The sequence below is a fragment of the Erpetoichthys calabaricus genome, chromosome 4 (assembly GCF_900747795.2).
Source record: "Erpetoichthys calabaricus chromosome 4, fErpCal1.3, whole genome shotgun sequence".
Classification (NCBI taxonomy): domain Eukaryota; kingdom Metazoa; phylum Chordata; class Cladistia; order Polypteriformes; family Polypteridae; genus Erpetoichthys; species Erpetoichthys calabaricus.
This window is the reverse complement of record NC_041397.2, coordinates 90722028-90743914: the sequence shown is the minus strand read 5'-3', so window position 1 is coordinate 90743914 and position 21887 is coordinate 90722028.

Here is a 21887-nt window from a genome sequence, read left to right as displayed (position 1 = left end):
TTTGACTTCCTACATGGTACAAAAACACTTTCCTTTGAGTTCTTTTGTTATATACGGGAACAAGAAAAAGTTGCACGGAGCATGATCAAGTGACATTTCCCCTTGGGTGAAACGCGAAGACCTGTGTTTTATATAAAGCTTCCTCTTTAAAAGCAGTTTCAAGCATCACTGCAGTTTCAGAAACTGTTTTTCCTAAGACAAAACAAAATGTAACACAGACTTGCTGTTCTTTATAATCACCCATCACAAAAAACACATTTAATAAGCACCAAGAAAAACCGACACAGAATGACACAAAAAATACAGAGCAACGCCACTTGGCAGACTGTCACAGAATACTTTAAGTATTCGCAACCAGGTATAGATTCCGGATATTTTTGGGTTCCCCTTCGTATTTGTATTTTTTAAAGATCTGTAATAACAGCTATAACCCCCGACTTAACTCTGTACAATCAGATTCCGTCCTCTGACTCAGCACTTTAAAACTTAGAGTCTATTCCTTATTTATTATTTGTCCTAAAATAAATATGTGTAAAAAGATAAAGTTTAGAAAATAACTTGTTATAATAAAAAAAAAATTATATTAAAATGAATCTCAGGTTATTTAATTTATTACTGTAGCACATCATCTGTGAACAAAACACTGGTGCATTAGATTATTAACTTAAAATAGATGTGTTATTTACCACTGATGAATTGGGGAGTCTAAAATTATGTTCTTTTCTTTAATGCTTATGAGTCATACCATATACAGTAAATATCTTGCATGATGACTGCGTAGAAGCATAAAATGCTCTTTATAATAGTTATTTATTGCAACCATAAGATGGTGAATGCAATGAATCATGAAACATTAGTTCCATATATTAACGTGCAACTACTATCTTTCCAGAATTTGTAATAATTTAAATATCATTTGGGGAGAATAATCTCTTTGCTAAATACCTGAATAAATGGTACAATACAGAGAGAAAGTCAAAAGCATTACTTGAGACTGAATGTTACTTATCTAGGAATTAAAGTGCTGAAAGTGAATATTTATATCCTGCAAGTCACTAATAGCTTCTGATCATTGCAGTAGTTCTTTAGGTCAGTTAGGAAGGGCTGAGCAAGACACAGAGTATCAGCTACATTAAAAACACTCTTGCAGACTTGCACACAAATTATCTGAGACCAAACTAATCTAGAGTCGCTCATTAATCTTGTGCATTTTCTTTAGGATAACGAAATGAGATTATCTGCTTTTTCTAATCAGTGAGATCCTAAAGTCTAGTCTTAGTCAATACATTTTACATTTGGATATATTAGCAGAATTGGTCCAAAAATTTGTTTTGCCTGTGATTTCACAATTGCAACATGCAGAACTCTCTAAAATGAAGCTTTGGGGGGTTGTAAAGTTTTTTGTGGGTTGAAAGTTAGGTATATTGATCTCTAAGTGTCATTCCACAGACATAACTTTTGTGTTGTTCCTTGGCTGCCCTCCAGTACTACATTGATCTTCCATGTGCTCTCATCTGCTTTGTGCATTATGACAACAGAGAAAAAAAATGATTTAAATATACTTTAAATAAAAAAGAAAAACATTTCTAAACCTATAGTAGATAATACTTTTTTGTTTATTTTAATTTTAAAATATTTGTCTGAACTCCTAGTATTATTCAAAAACAATGTTAGAGACTTAAATTTACTTATGTAAAATCACTGTTTCAAGGAAATGCATGTAGAAGGAAATTTAATTGACACATCATACTCTGAAGGTATTAGCAAGGTTAACTGCTTAAAGGATTTTTTTAGAAAGCAGGAAAAATATTAAACTGAGGAAACAGGGGAGAGACTTGTGTGAAAGCTGTGCCTATATTGTCAGTGTAATTTTACTACCAGAAATGTTAATTCATGTAAAATACTAAATTAGACTTATTTACCAGGCTTTAAATTATTTTACAAAGAGCAGTTATTTAATTAGCTTTTAGTCTTTTCTTTCTTTATTGCATGAAAACATACAGTCGAGCCATTAACATATCATTTCATAGGTTCAGGATACAAATAGTGTAGAAATACACTGTATTTTTATATAAAAATTACTTTTTCTATTATTATTCTTTATTATCTTTTTTTAGTTGGATTATTATTGCCATTTATGTTAAGCATGATACTTTTAAGGTCCTGGAAGTGATTTGTCAGTGACTAGTGATAGGGAGGCTCTCAAGAGGGGGCAGAATGTCAGAAGGGAGACACCAGAAAAATAAGTATATAATATTCTTTACTTTCTCTAGTTTACAAATGTTATAAAATTAATGCTATGCCTCCATCCATTCATTATCTAATCTACTTAATCCAGTTCCACATTAAGAAGGTCAATGACTATCCCAGCTACCACAACTGCAAGGCAGGAACCTAGTCAAGACAGGGCTAAAATCCATTTTAATGTACAGAATATAGAAGGAAGAGTTCTTCTATTTGAATCAAAAAAAAATTCACTACTCTAATATTTTATTAGATTGTTTAAATCTTTCAATCACTATATTTAATTTAATGTAAAAAAGTAAGGATTATAATTGGTCTTTGGTAATGTAATACAAGTTATACTAGTACTTAAAGAGGCATAAATAGAACATGCATTTTTAGATATGACTTTAGAAACAACCTTTTGTCATAAGGCATAAAATGTAAATAGCTTAAAATTAAAACCTGAATAATCTTTTACCTTTACAATGAATGCTTTCATCACAAGATGTAGATCTAATAATTGTCAGAGTGAAACTAGTGTGAAGGTAAGAATTTAGCTACAGTATCTCTAAATGATTTACCTTTAATATTAAAGCAGTCCCATTTCTCTCAGCAGTTAACTCAAACCCATTTTGTAAGCATATAATGCAGTCTTTAAAGGGCAACACAGTGGTGCGGTCAGTGACCCTGCTGGAGAGAGAGAGTGAGAGAGAGGTTTGAAGCATGCTCTGATAGCGTGTTGCCACACCGACCACATAACGAACCACCTGGATTGTGACCTGAGTGCAGCAGGTGACACCTTAGCACCAAACTGGAACAGAGTGAGGTTTTTAACGGTGCCTGGAGTGCCAATCCTGTTGGAGGACCTGCTTACAGGGATAGATACAGATTAACTTCATACCCAAGACAAAGTAATTGCAGGATAAGGGCCTTGCTCAAGGGCCCAACGGAGTAGAGTGACTTCTGTCATTTATAGGATTCGAACTGTCAACCTTCCAATTGCTGGCACAGCTCAATAGCCTAAGAGCTGGATCTGGTAGATCGTAATAAAAGGCTAGAACACTGTGAATTTGAAATTTTTTACTAATATCTGTCATTACTGTAGTAATCAGCATCCTGGGACCCCTATAAAAAATCTAGATTGTATACACTCCAAATCCAGAAATGTATTTACAAATTTTCCTTAACTTAGAATCAGTAATAGTGTTTTTCAGCAAAATTCGCCAGTGTTTTTTGCAGCAAATATGCTATATTTGGCGAATATTTTCCTGGGTAATTCTTTTTTCCAAGCACCCCATGATGATTTGCGTGGCCAGAAATGCATAGAACTTTGACACATGCCTACTGCAAGATTGTTGCCAACCTGGCTATCGCTAAGGTTACAAGAATCTTCCTCTTCTTCTTTCGGCTGCTTATGTTAGGGGTTGCCACAGAGGATCATCTTCTTCCATATTTTTCTGTCCTCTGCATCTTGCTCTGTTACACCCATCACCTGCATGTCCTCTCTCACCACATCCATAAACCTTCCTCTTCCCTGGCAGCTCTATCCTTAGCATCCTTCTCCCAATATACCCAGCATCTCTCCTCTGCACATGTCCAAACCTCTCTCAAATCTCACCTCTCTGACTTTGTCTCCCAACTGTCCAACTTGAGCTGACTCTCTAATGTACTCATTTCTAATCCTATCCATCCTCGTCACACCCAGTGCAAATCTTAGCATCTTTAACTCTGCTACCTCCAGCTCTGTCTCCTGCTTTCTGGCCAGTGCCACCGTCTCCAACCCATATAACATAGCTGGTCTCACTACCATCCTGTAGACTTTCCCTTTCACTCTTGCTGATACCCGTCTGTCACAAATTACTCCTGACACTCTTCTCCACCCATTCCTACTGACCTTCATTCCTCTCCTCTCTAGAGCTTATCTCCACCTCTCCAGGGTCTCCTCAACCTGCTCCCTACTATCGCTATAGATCACAATGTCATCAGCAAACATCATAGTCCACGGGGACTCCTGTCTAATCTCGTCTGTCAACCTATCCATCACCATTGCAAATAAGGAAGGGCTCAGAGCCGATCCCTGATGTAATCCCACCTCCAACTTGAATGCATCCGTCACTCCTACCGCAGACCTAACCACTGTCACACTTCCCCTCGTACATATCTTGTACAGCTCTTACATACTTCTCTGCCACTCCGGACTTCCTCATACAATACCACAGCTTCTCTCGAGGCACCCTGTCATATGCTTTCTCCAGGTCCACAAAGACGCAATGCAACTCCTTCTGGCCTTCTCTAAACTTCTCCATCAACATCCTCAGAGCAAACATTGCATCTGTGGTGCTCTTTCTTGGCATGAAACCATACTGCTGCTCACTAATCATCACCTCACTTCTTAACCTAGCTTCCACTACTCTTTCCCATAACTTCATGCTGTGTCTCATTAATTTTATTCCCCTGTAGTTACTGCAGTCCTGCACATCCCCCTTATTCTTAAATATCGGCACCAGTACACTTCTTCTCCACTCCTCAGGCATCCTCTCAATTTCCAAGATTCCATTAAACAATCTGGTTAAGAACTCCACTGCCATCTCTCCTAAACACCTCCATGCTTCCATATGTATATCATCTGGACCAACAGCCTTTCCATTTTTCATCTTCTTCGTAGCTGTCCTTACTTCTTCCTTGCTAATCCGTTGCACTTCCTGATTCACTATCTCCACATCATCCAACCACTTCTTTCTCTAGTTCTCTTCATTCATCAGCCACTCAAAATAATCTTTCCATCTACTCAACACACTCTCCTTGCTTGCGAGTAAGTTTCCATCTTTATCCTTTATCACTCTAACCTGCTGCACATCATTCCCAGCTCGGTCCCTCTGTCTAGCCAATCGGTACAGGTTCTTTTCTCCCACCTTAGTGTCCAACCTCTCATACAACTCATCATACGCCTTTTCTTTAGCCTTCGCCACCTCTGTCTTCACCTTGCGCCTTATCTCCTTGTACTCTTTTCTACTTTCTGCATCTCTCTGACTATCCCACTCCTTCTTCGCCATCCTCTTCCTCTGTATACTCTCCTGTATTTCCTCATTCCACCACCAGGTTTCCTTTTCCTCCTTCCTCTTTCCAGATGTCACACCAAGCACCCTTCCTGCTGTCAACCTTACTACATCTGCTGTAGTTTCCCAGCTGTCTGGTAATTCTTCACTGCCACCCAGTGCCTGTCTCACCTCCTCCCTAAATTCAACCTTGCAGTCTTCCATTTTCAACTTCCACCATTTGATCCTTGGCTCTGCCTTCAGTCTCTTCCTCTTTTTGATCTCCAACGTCATCCTACAGACCACCATCCTATGCTACTTAACTACACTTTCCCCTGCCACCATTTTGCAGTCTTCAATCGCTTTCAGATCAACTCTTCTGCATAGGATGTAATCTACCTGTGTGCATCTTCCTCCACTCTTGTATGTAACCCTATGTTCCCGCCTCTTCTTAAAATATGTATTCACCACAGCCATGTCCATCCTTTTGGCAAAATCCACTATCCTCTGACCTTCTTCATGCCTCTCCTTGATACCATACCTACCCATCACCTCCTCGTCTCCACTGTTCCCTTCACCAACATGCCCATTGAAATCCGCTCCAATCACCACTTTCTGTCCCTTGGGTACACTGTTCATCCCTTCATCCAACTCACTCCAAAAATCTTCTTTCTGGGTTACAAAAATATGAGGAAAAAAAACACTGTTGTCAGCTATTAAGATGCGCTGAAACCAAAATCAAGTACATCAGTGCCTTGTGATATTTTTTTCTAACTGCACTTGTTTCTTCTACTTACAGTTGTTTCAACCCCAAGGGCTTTTTGACATCTGCATGTGGGTCGTCATTGAACTTCAAAAGGTAAAAATGGGTCCTGAAGCCACAAAATGGGAGAAACACTCACTGGTTTCTTTACCACACACATTTAAAAAAAAATCTGGCAGTATTACTAGTATTGCTAGCAGATATATAACTTCCATGTGCAAAGGCAGATTAGAACCGCATGGGTAATTATGCATGCAAATTAGCCATGTGCCCAGCACCAATCTCATAACAAGCCTTAAAGAAGCCCTCCCCTCATCAGAAAACACAGGACATTCTGACAAAATAATAAAAACAAAAGATTTATTACTATTTACAAGGTGCTTCATTCTTCCTGCTGTAAGAAGAAAGTGTGAAGCATCAACACAGGTACATGGGAAACAAAAACAACATTCCACCAATGCCCAGAGCCGTGACTTCCAACAATGGGACAAGCTGCCAATATGTGGTCAAGATTTGAACTCTGTGAGCACAATGATCTGTATTTTATGTATCTGTGTCCATTTGTTGTATTTTTTTTTGTGGTATTCATTCCATCTGTGTCTTTTGTTGTTTGAGGCACAGTGGCAGAGTGGTTATCTCTGCTGCTTCATAGCACAGATCACATATTTGGCCACAATAACCAGTCCAGCGTAGTTGGCAGACTCTTCCTTAGCCCACAAGGACACTTAAAAGACCAGTACCCCAATATAATTTACTCAGTACTAATTTAAGTCCTGCTTCTTCATTGACTGCAATAAACTTTCCGGAGTTTGGGGTAGTTCGCAGACATTCCTGTGATTTATAAGTAATTGTATAGATGATCCTACCTTTCACTCATTTACTCTTGAATACAACACAGTTCTCTGCAACTCTTTAGTGGAACTGAAATGATCACTTCAAAAATTAACTGAATGAAAAATAAGTCATATAAATATTAGTAAATATTGTTGTTAAATGTTAAATCTTTGCTGAATATAGTAATAGATTAATTCGTCAAAGCAAACATATTATGAACTTACAGCTGACAGATGTTTCATGACATACTATGAGCAATTGTAGTTTCTTTCATAATCCATCAGGTCGTTCAGCAACATTGACAATTTTTAAAAGAAATTTAAAGTCTTTTTTCTTGTTTCATGGTTTATTTGGTAATTCAAATTTATTAATGTTTAATGTTACACTCTATGTTTTATCTCGTATTTTTTTTTACTTATTGTAGATATTGATTTTTTGCGGACACCTTGAGATGACAATGATAATGAAGTGGTGTGCATATTTAAAATGTATTATTATTATTATTATTTATTATTATTATTATACTGAAGATTGAAAATTTAATGTTCAAAGAACCTTGCCATAGAGACCGTCTTATTTTGGATATTGAAATTTTTGGAACCTGTTAAAATCATTCAAAAATATCACTTAGAATCCCAAATAACCCTGAAACAGGTCTATAGTATAGAGCCCATTGGAAAGTACTTTGTTTCTATTTTTCCCTGATAACCATTTATTATAAAGTTGATACTTCCATTGGTAGTGAAGGACACAGAGACAGTTCAGTGTTCAAATTGCGAAGAACCTAAATTAAAATTCTGTTATTATCCTTAGTATTTTAAATTTCTATTAGAAGAAAAATGTCTCTTCTTGGTCTTTCTGAAATATTGTAATAGGTACAAACATAAGGAATTGTGACACCATATTTCTCTCTTGCATATTTATTTATTTATAACTAGGCTACTGTCTTATCTGCCAGCTACTAAGTGAATGTGTCCCAGTTAGCACTTTGGGGAATGCCTTCAAAACAGCAACTACAGAGCATTCCTTGCATCTTTCTTATGTATTTTAACATCTTTTACTCCTATTTCACTCTTTTCTGCTTTGGTTCTTATATATTTTTATTTTATTAATTTTCATTGTAATCATTCCATACAAACAGATCCATTTATAACCCAACAAATTTGAAAACAAATCAAACCCCATCCCTGAGAAGGAGAGCTTAGCTAAAGGAAAATTTCTTTAAGCTTTTTAATAAGGCAACATTAGACAAAAGAAGGGGAGAAGTAAATATCTATATAAATAAGAGATGGAGAAGGGAGTTAAATACAATAATAGTTAATTCTCTTATTCTAAAATAATATTGATTAAATCCTGCCAAGTTTTGAAAAAATTTTGTACAGATCCTCTAACTGAAAATTTGATTTTTTCCAATTTCAAATAATATAAAACATCAGTTTCCCACTGACTTATAAGAGGAGAATTAGGATTCTTCCAATTTAACAAAATAAGTCTGCGTGCCAAGAGTGTAGTGAATGCAATCACCGTTTGTTTGTCCTTCTCCAATTCAAGTCCATCTGGAAGGACACCAAACACAGCTGTTAGTGGGTTAGGAGGGATTGTGATACTAAGGCTGTCTGAGAGGCACTTAAAAATTTTTGTCCAAAATGATGTTAGTTTGGTGCAGGCCCAGAACATGTGACCCAGTGAGGCAGGAGCTTGGTTGCAGCGCTCGCAGGTTGGATCCTGGCCTGGAAACATTTTGGACAGTTTTAAGCGAGACAGATGAGCTCGATATATAATTTTTAGTTGAATAATTCTATGCTTTGCGCATATAGAACTCGAGTGAATTCTCTGCTTTGCTACCTTCCACTCCTTTTCTGATATATTGATTAAGAGATCTTCTTCCCAATGTCCTCTTGGATCTTTGAAAGGTAGGGACTCTAATAAGATTTTATATATTGCGGAAATAGTGTTTGTTTCCTCGGAATTGAGCAGTATTTTTTCCAGCATTGTGGAGGGTGCAAGGTGGGGGAAATCGGGCAATTTCTGTTTAACAAAATTTCTAATTTGAAGATAGTAAAAGAAATGTGTAGCTGGGAGGTTAAATTTTGAACGTAATTGTTCAAAAGATGTAAATATGTTGTCTATATAAAGATCTCTGAGCATTTTAATCCCAAAACTTTTCCAGGTATTAAAAACTGGATATACTTGCGAAGGTTGAAAGAGGTGGTTCCCTTGCAAAGGTGCCACTGATAAAAGATTTTCCATCTTAAAATGCTTCCTAATTTGGTTCCATATTCTGAGTGAGTAAAGCACAATTGGGTTATTAGTATATTTGCGATAACTTTCATACTTTTCTGCTTTGGTTCTGTCCGCTTATAGTAATCATTCCTTCAATCTTTCTTGCTGTCTTTCTGTATCTATCTATTTCTATTTGGGCTTATTCAATTTTGAAGTCTTTCCATTGAAAGCTGCCCAAGATATTACATAAGACTCTTTAAATATACTTTGATGTCTGCCTGGAAAGCCTACCCCTGGCAAACACAATCTAATAATTCCAAGCAGGCAGATACACTATCGCCATAGCCAAGAAAGTTGCAGCAACGTCGATACTTCCTTCTGGGGCTGGAGAGAGCAAGCCTATTGGCCCCCGTTCTCACCTCATTCTACAGGGGCACCCTTGATAGTGTTAGCACATGCTGCATCACTGTCTGAGAATTACTGTGTCTCTGACCGTATGGTCATACAATGGATAATGCACATAGCAGAAAAGATCATTGAGACCTCTCTGCCCTCCAATAAAGAAATCCTACAGCTTTGTAAGACTGCTCCCACCCCACTGTGGTCTCTCTGCCCCAATGCCATCTGACAGAAGGTACTTTAGCATCCAAACCAGTTCTGCAAGGTTCTGCAACACCTTCTACCCCTTGGTTGTCTGGACTGAACTCAATGCTGCCCCCCGCCCTCAGATCTGCTCCTAAAAACTTAATTGTATGCAGTACATTTGTCACATTTGTTACTACCATTGTTTTTTTTTATTATTAGTTGTTATTATTATTTATGTATTACAATCTGTTTCAAAATATGACTGTCTATTCACTTACCTATTTATTTATTCATCTATCTATTTCATAGTACAGTGGAACCTCGGTTCACGACCATAATTCGTTCCAAAACTCTGGTCGTAACCCGATTTGGTCGTGAACCGAAGTAATTTCCCCCACAGGATTGTATGTAAATACAATTAATCCGTTCCAGACCGTACGAACTGTATGTAAATATATATTTTTTAAAGTTTTTAAGCACAAATATAGTTAATTATACCATAGAATGCACAGCATAATAGTAAACTAAATGTAAAAACATTGAATAACACTGAGAAAACCTTGAACAACAGAGAAAACTTAACACTGCAAGAGTTCACGCTATAGCGCTACAAACCACTTGCTAAAAACACTTTTTTAATGAGTTTTAAGCACAGGGAAAAAAATGAACATTTGAAAAATCCGTAATTTAATAAACCACCAAGAAAAGTAACATTGCAACAATGCAGGCTATGAACTGATCGCTGTAAACAGAAGTGAAAACAAAATCAAGCCCGGTGCTTTCTTTAACTGCCTTCTCTGCCTTATGCTTCCAGCCCCCCCCTCTCTCTCTTGCCCGTGTGTGTGTGTGTGTCTCTCTAGTGCGCCTGTGTGTGTTTCTCTCTCTCGGGCGCCTGTTTGTGTCTCTCTCACGTGCCTGTGTGTGTGTGTGCGTGTGCGTGTGTGTGTGCGTGTCTGTCTCTCGCACGCCTGTGTGTATGTGTCTCTCGTGTGTGTGTGTGTGTGTTTGTGTGTCTCTCTCGCGTGCCTGTGTGTGTCGCACTCTCTCTTGCTCTCTCTCTCTGGCTCGCTTGCTTGCTGCACAGGGAATGCACAGGGAGATACTGAACACTGCGGAAATCATCGGTGCGCACAAACCAAAAGGGAAACTGGTTTGTTCATATACCGAGTGTGTGGTCGTGAACAGATGCAAAAGTTTGGCGAACTTTTTGGACGTAAACCGATTTGTACATGTTCCGAGACGTTCGTGAATCGAGGTTCCACTGTATAGCTATTTACCTTGCACTTATCCTTTGTTTACTGTATGTATATGTTGCACCGCAGCCCTCAGAAACACTATTTCGTGCCATTGTATGCTGCAATACTGTGAATGTATGGTATGACAAATTAGCCACTAGACTTGTCACCTGCATCTTCTACTGCATCAATGGTGACAGTCTGCCTGCTATTAAAGGAGTAATAGTTCAACTGCAGGTAAACGCAGCTCATAGGAAAAATATTTTTATTTCAGACAATCATTTGTGAAGATTATTTATATTTTACTTCCAGTAAAATTTGAAACACTTAACAAGAGAAATTATTAATGCACAAAACACATTATATTCAGTGATTGACCAAACAGAAAGGACTGAACACATTGCTAGTGAAAAATGAAACAAGTAATGCAATTTTACTGCCAAAACAACTGCTTGTCCATTAAATGAAATATATATCATTTTGATATATTAGAATCAAACTTATTTTAATACATTTTCAAAGAGAAATTAGATTTTTTGTTTGGTTTCTTGCATATTAATAGTTATTTACTGTAAATTAAAATTGTTTAATACAATAATATTAATCTTCTCATACTGCATTTCTGCCTACGTTTAAGAGAATATCAAACTTTACTAAATATAGAAATTTAATGATCATTTTGTAAAATAGTACAACAAAGTTTAATATGACACCTAAGCAGACTATTGCTTTTACAAACTTTATATAACTAAGTTCTCAAAATAAAAAACACTACTTAGCTGCCTGGAACTGTAATATAATTTAAGCATTTTTCTTAAATGCACTTTGTAGTATACTTTATTAACTAAAAGGGAAGGCCAGCTTACTCCCATATGAGAGAAACACATGGTGTTTTTTAATTGCTTACTGTATATTATTCTAAGTGTGCTAAAAAATAATCTTCAAGTATTTTTTGTAAAAAATGTATGTCTGATGTTTGTTTTTTTGTTGTCCTTTTAATTTATTAACAGGCTATTGTGCTATAATTTCAGGAAATTCTTATTTATTTTTGCCAGAGCATGCTTTTTTTGACATTTAGAACTTCCCAGTGAATAAAAGATACTCTTAGGATTCATATAATAAAGCAATATATTTTATTTAGAGATATATATGGTCAGGAATGTCAGTATTTCCCATGGAAAACTATGGGCTGCATTGCCAGTGAAACCTATTATTTTCACTTTTTTATGCAGTGTATTGTTTTTGTGTTTTTGCAGCATATATGGAAAATAAAATATAAATTTACAGTTTTGCCATTCTCTGTGTGTGGTTTGCACTTTTTTCTTGAGTCTTCATGAGGATACTCCAGTTTTTCCTTAAACTGCTGGGGTACCAAGGTTAACCTTGTTTAATTGTTGGTGATTTGGGCTTTGGTTTAAGAACAATCACTGCAGTGTAGAAAAACACCCATGTGTCTGCCTGTACGTTGGTCTAAAGTATTAAAAGGAGTAAATATTGCCCTGGGCTTTTATACTGGAAGACCAGAAGAGATGTGGTCAGAGGCAGAGTCATTCAACAAAGGTATTTCTGTCAAGTCCAAGATCAGACGATAAAAAATGCATAACTGAGTGTGTTATTGGTTGCCAGGAAAGACTCACTATATTAATGTGTGTGATAATCAATAAAATATACATGTTAGCTTAATTGTAATACTTCAATCAGACTGAATATTGTTGTTGTGTGTGAGTGTGCCCTAAGATGGACGGGGATCCTGTCTAAAATATTCTCTTATGACTGAATGGCAGAGAACAAAAATTTTGGATCACTGTCAAATCTTTTGCTGATTTTTGGGCCTAGTGAGTTTTATGACCATGATCCCATTTTTTAACAATAATAAAGTGTATATTAGTTAAAAGAGTATGTTTCTGTGAACATCAAGCAAGTATTGAACATTTACTATTCATTGTTCTATGTGCGGATTGGCTAATTTATAAAAATGTTGTAGGTGAACCACTTTTGAGTGGAGCTGAGCAGGACAAACATGTTGGGTGAAATGTTCATGTGCATACAAGAGACATATACCGTACTGTTTTAAAAATACTCAGCTCTAGGGACACATAATGCCAGCATTTAACTACTTGGACTAAGTCTTGTTATAAAGGTGACCTCCTTCACAAGAGGTTTAATGTCTTCCTAATTATGTGAGAAACCATGCTGCAGCCAAAACTGTTTTATAATATAGCTATGCACTTATATCGGCAAAATCTCCAGGAGTCATGATTTAGTTTGTCAGAAAAATGAAAAGAATATTTTTAAATTTTGAGTTGAAAATAAATAAATAATGTATAAACTAGATACATTTGTAATCCTAGATTATGGCCATTATTCATAGCAAGTAAGTATCAGGAAATATGCTGTTGAGGTAAGAGACAGAACTTGCAATCAATGAAGCTTTGATGTCAAAACAGTGTTTTGAAAACTCTTAATTAAGGGAAAATTCAGAAAGTCATATCAAAAGCAGACCTTGGACCAAATGAAAAAATGAGTCTCTGAAAAGTGTTTCCTAATAAATACCTGTGAAAAGAAATGCTAAAGGAATAAATGTCAGGAATCAAGTTAGATAAACAAGAACAAAATCAAAGGCCTATCACTCACATGAACAAGCTCTTGTCAATCATCGCTCAAAACTAAATATGCTGTTCACAGAAGTTAAGAAATGCTGATATCCCGATAACGTAGTGGACTCACTGTCTCACAGTCAAAGACAAATGGCAAGCAAGCCAGGAACTGAAGTTAATAAAAAGAGTCCTCAACACTCTTTCTGGAACTCAGGGTTTTTGTCAAGCTATAAAACCAATGACTTTGCATTTTCTTTGACCACAAGCTCATCCAATGATAGTTGTTATCTCTGCAGTTCTCACACTACGAACTTCAAAAGTCCATCTTTATTTATAGACACATCAGTAAGACTTAAAATCTCAGCGAAATAAAGACACCTAGAAAAATAACCAAATCTGAGCTTAATGCATGAGAGTAAATAGGATCCATATATATACTCAACATAATCTTCAAAGTAAGAAGCAAAACATTCAAACTTTGATTAAAACAGCCAATTGTTTCACCATTTTCACTGAGGTCATTTATCAAATACCGTATAAAGATCAATGTCGATTGCATTTTATAAAATGTGCATTAATTGCCCTCTGTGCACGTGATAATACATTTGAACTTGATGTTTACTAGGTTTAGTCACATTAACATATCATATAATTGTTTCATGAAATCGCACATTTAGAAACAGGTAAGATTCTCACTCATTTCAGATTTAAATATGGGATTAAGAGAGCAATACTGACCTAAAATCTCATGACAAAATGAAAGCATTTTACATGTTTTTGGAATACCGGACACACACACAAAATTACACTGATGTCCTGTATGAACCGTTCAACATATTACAAGTATTCTTTAAATGTTGTGTATCCTCTGAAACAGTCTGACTTTGTTTATTTAGTCTTTTCACCCTTCAGGATTTGCTTGTCAATTATAAGCTAGCAACTCAAATTGTATGCAGCTGACTCATGTCCATGCATCCACAATTAGCTGTCTTCTAGCATTCTTTGTTGGCCAGCTAGTCCCAAATGACACAAGAAATGACAGCACAGGGTCCCCTTGTCAGTTGTGAAAAGTGATCACCACCTTTCCCTGTGATGATTGGCACCTTATTTTCAGGGAATACAGAAACTTGCATTCTTAGCTCTGTCACATTTCTCAACATAATAAAAATGGAAAAGACCCAAAAGTTAGTTTGAATTTGTCACATAAAGCATATTTTAAATACCAACCCCTAATATTTAAAGATATGAGACAAGATAACAGCTGGAGATTATGAGTTTAATTAAAGAGGATTTTCTTTTCAAAGATTTATGGAAAACATGCTATATTTTTATAGTAGCACACTTTAGGGAGCATCATTACGCTGTGTTCCAAATTCTATACCAATAATGCAAAAAGAACTAATGTAGTTGGGCAGTGAACATCATTATCCATGGGTATGCTCACTGCACTATAACAAACTTTAAAATCAGTCGCTGACCCCTAAAATCACAAAGCTTGGTGGAGCACATCTGTGCCTCAGAGTGCATCATTATGAAAATCAGATTCACTCATACTACACATCAGAACACCACCCACCTTGGACAGAATACTCACCCACATTGATGGAACACACCACTGATCTAAACACATCAAAAGAAATATCTGCAGTTCTGCTAGTGACACTTGAGCGGCAAAGGCCATGATGTAACCGTATCATGACTGGCTTGCCTGGCAAACCATCAGACAAATATAGTGCTGCTGATTTCTACTGTTTATATTTTAAATCCAAAATATGTTTCTTGATTTTGTACACTATGCACACTCTTCCTGCAATTATGCTACTTTTTCCTGTCAGTCAGATTCTCTCCTATAATATTCATCATTGACTTGCTAAAAGATTTCTATTTCTTTACAAAAAGTGAAGTCAAAATAAGCAGATTTAAATGCAGTATTTAAATCTATAAATAAAACCTATTTTTAAATGTTTAAAAACATTGCTTATAATTATGAAGAGGACATCCACACTACTGGTTGCTTGATAGGCATACTGGTTTTGGTCAAACAGGGTGGTATCCTTAAGGAGAATGTTCATTGATCTAAATTGTGTTCTACAATTATGCTTAAGTTTGTTAAAATTTCTATAAATTCTGATGCAGAGTTGCAATTCAGATGTCACACTGCCCTTGTTTTGAATGTGTGATTGTATTGGTAATGGAAAACACAAATCAAATGTACTTAAGTGGCCATCAGAAATGACTTAATTTAATGCAGTAATATTTACATTTTGAATCTCAACTCTGTAAGTAATATTTAAATCTAATGTGTGGTTTTCAAAATGGGTCAGGCTGTTGACAATCTGGTAAAACCCTACTGAGTTTAACAAATGAGTAAAACTTTTGCTGAAAGTTTCCACATCAGTGTGTGTATTTAAATTCCCCATCAACACTACATGATCATAATTTATAGCTAAAAGGCGGCCAAATTCCATCATGAATAATAAATATGGTCTTGGTGGTATGTAGACTAGTACTACAATTCATCTACATTTTTAGAAGCAGTTTGCAATTCATCACACAGAATTATTTTAAAAGCCACCTCCTCGACCTAATCTCTTCAGTTATTAAGGAATGTACCAGTTAGTGCTTCTATAACTAAAGAAAATTTACTAAGCTGGGTATCAGTAAGAAGACCCAACTCAAAATGTGTACTTCATATAATATTATTTACCAAAGCAGCTTTATTTCCAAGAGATAATTAGTACCGTATTAAACAAATTATAATGTGACTTTGAAAGAGGCTTTGGATGCAGTATCTCGCCTTAAAACAAAAGTGACTAAAGTACATAAAAACACACCCTGGTTTAATGAGAGTACTCATGCACTTAAGCTAGAGTGTTGAAAAATGTTGCCTAGGTGAAGAGCAACAAAGCTGCAAGTCTTCTGCACTGCATGAACTGTTAGTGTTAAAAATATTAAAAAAAAAACTTTTTTATAGCACTTTCTGACTACTATTCTATATTAATAGAAAACAACAGAAATAATCCTAGAGTACTTTTTAGAATAGGTTGTATTATAACAAATGGGAAATGTGAACTATAATTCAGAATACCTGTACATAATAGCGGTGTAGACTTTCTTTTTGAATTTCTTTAATGAAAACATTTAACAATACAAGATTGCAGATTTCAGTCTCACCTGGCAAACTAAATGTTACAGTTGCAAACCCTGTTTCATCTTGCATGCACCACTTTAGTAATTTTAATTTGATAAAAGAATAGACAGTCATATCCTTTAATTTCTAAAATGAAAGTTATCCTCTGTTCCTTAGATCCAGTCCCAACACAAAAACAGTGAAAAGCTCAATGGCTGTTCTAGCAGCACCCATTCTTAGCCTTATCAGTAATTCATTACTGAATGGCGCAGTTGCTAATGCACTAAAATTGTCAATTATCAAACCATTATTTAAAAATTTACAGATAGGCTCACATACACTTAATAATTATAGACCCATTTCAAATTCCCCATTTTTTCTAAAACAATTTGAAAAAGTAGTGGCCATGGAGCTTCTGTCTCACCTTACACTTAAACTATCTAAAATGTTTTTTTCCATCTCAAAAATGATGGAATATTAAAAAATAAAAATTTTATTCAGTTTGATTTGATTTACATTAGATATTACTGCATTTCTTTCTAGTATGGTTGACTATTGTAATGCATTATTCACTGGCTCTTCAAATAGTCCTTAATGCAACTTTCAGTTATTTCAAAATGTTGCAGCAAGAATTATAAAAATAACCAGAAAGTACAAGCTCATTACTCTAATTTTCAAATCCTCACACTGGCTCCCAGATTAACCTTAGGGCTGACTTCCAAATTCTTCTTGTAACATATAAAGCCTTAAATAACTAAGGCCCTGTTTACCTATCTAGGGTTATCATTACTTACAAAACAGAACATGGATTAAGATCTCAAAATGCCAGCTTACTTAATGTTTCAAGGATTAATAAAATAATAGTAGGAGATTGATATTTTAGTTATAGCACCGTGAAGCTGTGGAATGATCTGCCTATTACTATAAACAGATGCCCCTTCAGTTTCAATTTATAAATCCAGGTTGAAGACTCACCACTTTAGTATAGCATACCCTGACTAGAGCTGCTGATTAGTTGTGCATACTGTATTTTAGTTAATACAATAATATGAAACTGTTACTAACTGTCCTCTATTCTGTTTCCCTTCTCTGTATCTTTTTGTGGCACTTGATGGCACTGCTCCACTGCCAAGCTGTTCTCCTGCTCATAGAAAATACATTTGGAATCAACAGATCGAAATATTCTGTCTGTTAGACTGGACAGACCATTACATACTACTGTAGAATGCCTAGGAGCCCATGGGTGACCAGTTGGCCAAGTTTTCCAGGACTGGGACTGTGTTTGTCTTCCCAGAGATTTTAGGGATGTTACTGACTACAGATTTTGTTTTCTTGACCTTCGTCGACAACTATCCCACATGTTTAACAGTTAATTAATGGACAGATAGTGCTAGACCCCATTTATGTTAATAATTTTCAAACTAGTTTGCTTCCTGTCTGTTTAAACAAATCTGTGTTTTTAAGTGTACTAATTCTGTATTAGTATTTTGTAAAATTCATACTGCCATTATACCTGAGAACTTGTCACTTTGCTCTGCACCTGCACTTAGTTAAGAGTCCTATACAAAAATAAACCAAATTGAAATGAATTGAATATAAGAATTGTCCTTTACAGAATTAATTAATACTGAAGTTAAAATAACTGGACAATTATAATGTATTTCCTTTTTCTTTATTGTTTCTTCGGACAGGAACTATATCTCTTTTTTTCCAGAGATCAAGAATTACTCCACTACCTATCTGATATTGAAATAGGATTTTAAAAAGACTAATTTAACTGGCCTCCACTTCCTTATAAATTTTGCTTGTTTTTTTACTTTTTGCAATCTAGAAGTGACATGGTTATTTTAGGTTATTTCAGTATCGTGTTTCTATTACCGATGTTTGTGTTTTTACACATCACACATTCTAATGTTTTTTTTTTTTCTGGTTTTCAATGTCGGGATCCAGGGGCACTTCGTAAGTTTGCAACATGTTTTACTTGTATTGGTCATTTTTGTCCTTTTTTCTATTTGTGATGCAGTGCTTGCTGTGTCATAAACTAATGATGTCCCACTATCAGTATCACATTGATGCCTAATTTCACATTTTCTGCCATTTTGCTTATAAGCAAATATCCAAATATACATATATTGTAATGTGTACAGTGCTTTGCTTATGTAAAGGGTGGCTTTGCCAGTATGTGGCATATTTCAGGCAAAAAAAGTCTTTTTCCTGGACTGCTTGATCATGATTATTGTCGATCTCTGTAATAAAATGCCAACCACCAAATCCAACATTATATTGTGGTTGTATTTGAGCAGTCCTGAGAAATAACCCAGAAATAAACAACATCCTACTACACAAGTTACATGTATTTAAAAAATGTGTTTAAATCACTTATAAGTTTCCATCGTTCCTTAATTCATTGAGCTTTATACTACTTTGTACATCAAAATATTAGCATGCAAACATTTTTTAAAGATTTTATGATGTAGTAAGTGGACATCTATTTAAAATTCCCTTTTAAAACAAATCAAAGAAATTCATACTTCTAAATTAATGATCACAAAGTTTAAATTAAGATTCAATATATGTCATTTTAATGATAAATCTTGAAAAGAGCTGAATGCAGGCTAGTATGGAAATATCTTATTTCCGTACCTCATGGGATCAACTCAAAAAACATTATTTTTTCTCACATATATATGTGCACTTTGTAGTGTTTATGTACACTTAACGTGTCATTGTAAATATTTTTCACTGATTTTTTTTATTATTTCCTTCTTTAACAATGTATACTGGAATTGGATGGAAGAACAGTATGCTTATATACAAGAAAAATGGACACTGTGTATCTGAGCTGCAGCAACTATAGAGGAATAAAACTGCAAAATCACACCATGAAAGTCTCAGAGAGAAAGATTGAGGTGAGGGTGAGAAGAAAGACTAAGATGGTCAGTGGGAAGTATGGATTTATGCCAAAAAGAGGCAGAATAAACAGCACCTTTGCACTCATTTTAGACTTTTAGACTGCCATGAGAAGTATGTTAATAATGAGACTGATTAGTATTGTCCATCATGGTCATAATCAGTATAGCAATGTCTACAGAATAGAACCCATGAAATGATAGAATATGTAGGAGAAAATAAATAAAACGGAACTGCCATGACATCACCAAAATAACATTAAAATAAACTAAATGCTAAAATAACTATTAGTTTCACACAAAACATTATTCCAATTAGAGCAAATTAGAGAAAGAAGGCAAGAATGCTTTAAGATAAATAAAAAACTCTATGAAAACATTTGTTAAATTGACTGCATCCTCTCATGATACCTTTCAAGCTTTCCTGGCCAAGTTAGTTCCTGTGCATAAATCAAGGACAAGTACCACGATGATCCTGGTTCAGCGTTATCAGTGGATTATCTGCCACCCTATAGCTGTTCTTAGTTAGGGACTTTAATGCACAAGTGGAACCCAACCAAGTCACTTGATCCATCTGTTTTGGACATTTTGGTGTTGGCAATGTGGACTAAAATGAGTAAAGACTATTGGAACTCTGCTTGAGTTACAATCTTTGCATTACCAGCATACAATATGTTAATCTACCAAACTGGGCACTGGCACCAGCTAGACCTCGTTATCACAAGGAGACCATTATCAAAGTGTTTACTTGAGTGTTGTCTGTAATTCTGACCACTTCTCAATAGGCAGCAAGGAGCCTTACAGCCTAGACAAACAAACCCAGCATTCAAAGAAGATAGGCTACCCATGAAAGTGCTGAAATACTGATTTCTGGCTTTGACCTCAATCAAAGTCCATAGTCATATATTGTAGTTTGATTTTTTTATGTTTTACAAACCACTATGGAGAAAAAACCTCCTATAACCAGCTGCCTTGATTGTTAATATATAAGCACCTTTTATGGGAAAGTGCAAAGATCACAAACACAAAATAAAACACAGATAGACCTCCATGTGATCTTCTTGTACATTACCTATTAACAGAAGTAAATGACATGGAATGACATGACATGAAATTATCATATAATACCAAGGTAACAATATAATGTACTCTAAAACTTCATTTTAACAATTACACTCACATACAAATGATAATTTGATCACCTCTCAATCACTAAACAAACTGAAACAAGTGTAATTACAACAGGCATTAGGACCCACCAAGACCAAAACTTTGTCATTGAAGTATTCTATAGGTGATATTATCAAAGACAGTAGTAAACAATTAGAAAGATTTGCTAAGTACATGAGGAGCTCTACTCACATGAAACAATTGCCACAGATATGTGATTGTAGATTTTGAAAACTACCTCTCTCTGAATGACTTAAAAATTTACACATTGTAATAGAGCTTAGAAAAGTCATTGATTGATTAGCTTCTGGTAAATCTTTAGGGAAAAGATGGAAATATATAATAAGTCTTTAAAAGCTGGCAAGTATACTGCATTCCTTTATCTCCATAAATGTCTATGCCAGGGAAAAGAAGGGACAGTGACTCACGATATTCTTGACACCAACATATTCTCTCTGTGTAAGTACAAAGGTCACCACAGTGACAGCAACAACTATAGTGAAATTTCTATACTGACCATTGATGGGGAGTTATGTATGTATGTAGTTATGAGTGTTCTCAGCAGTCACTTGCTGCTCATGTGTATCCAGAAACACTGAAGTTTCAAGGTTAGGAAGAACACTAACGTACACACACGTACACTAACCCAGTTTCTTTCTGTTTGGTTATAGTCTTGAATAAAAGCACACTTGTTTTGTTATACTTTTACCTTTTCTGAAAGTGTTTATTTGATATTTGGACTTCAGTCTTCACACATTATACACGTCAAAATTTTGTCATTAGTACTAAAACATGAAAAAGTTTGTCTTTTAGGTATGTGTTCAACCATTTCTGTCATGCTACACTTACATAGATCTTTGTAGACACGGAACACACATGAAATGCATGTGTTCCAAATAACGATATAGTATTTACACTATGCAGCTCCCGGTACGTCACTAACAGATAAACAAGGCTTGAGCTGGGAAAGCGATTTTTGCCGTTTCTGTGGCGGTGGGAGGATGGGATAGCAGGCTGCTTGCTGCTTGAGCTTATAGACACATTTACAAAACAGAAGACACTGACGGAGAGGTGCGAACGGATTTAAGGTGGACCTGGTTTATGAGTTTTTTGTAGGCTTTGGTAATTATAGTGTTAAACAACAAATAAAACAAAAACTGCTTACCATAACAGCCTTGTG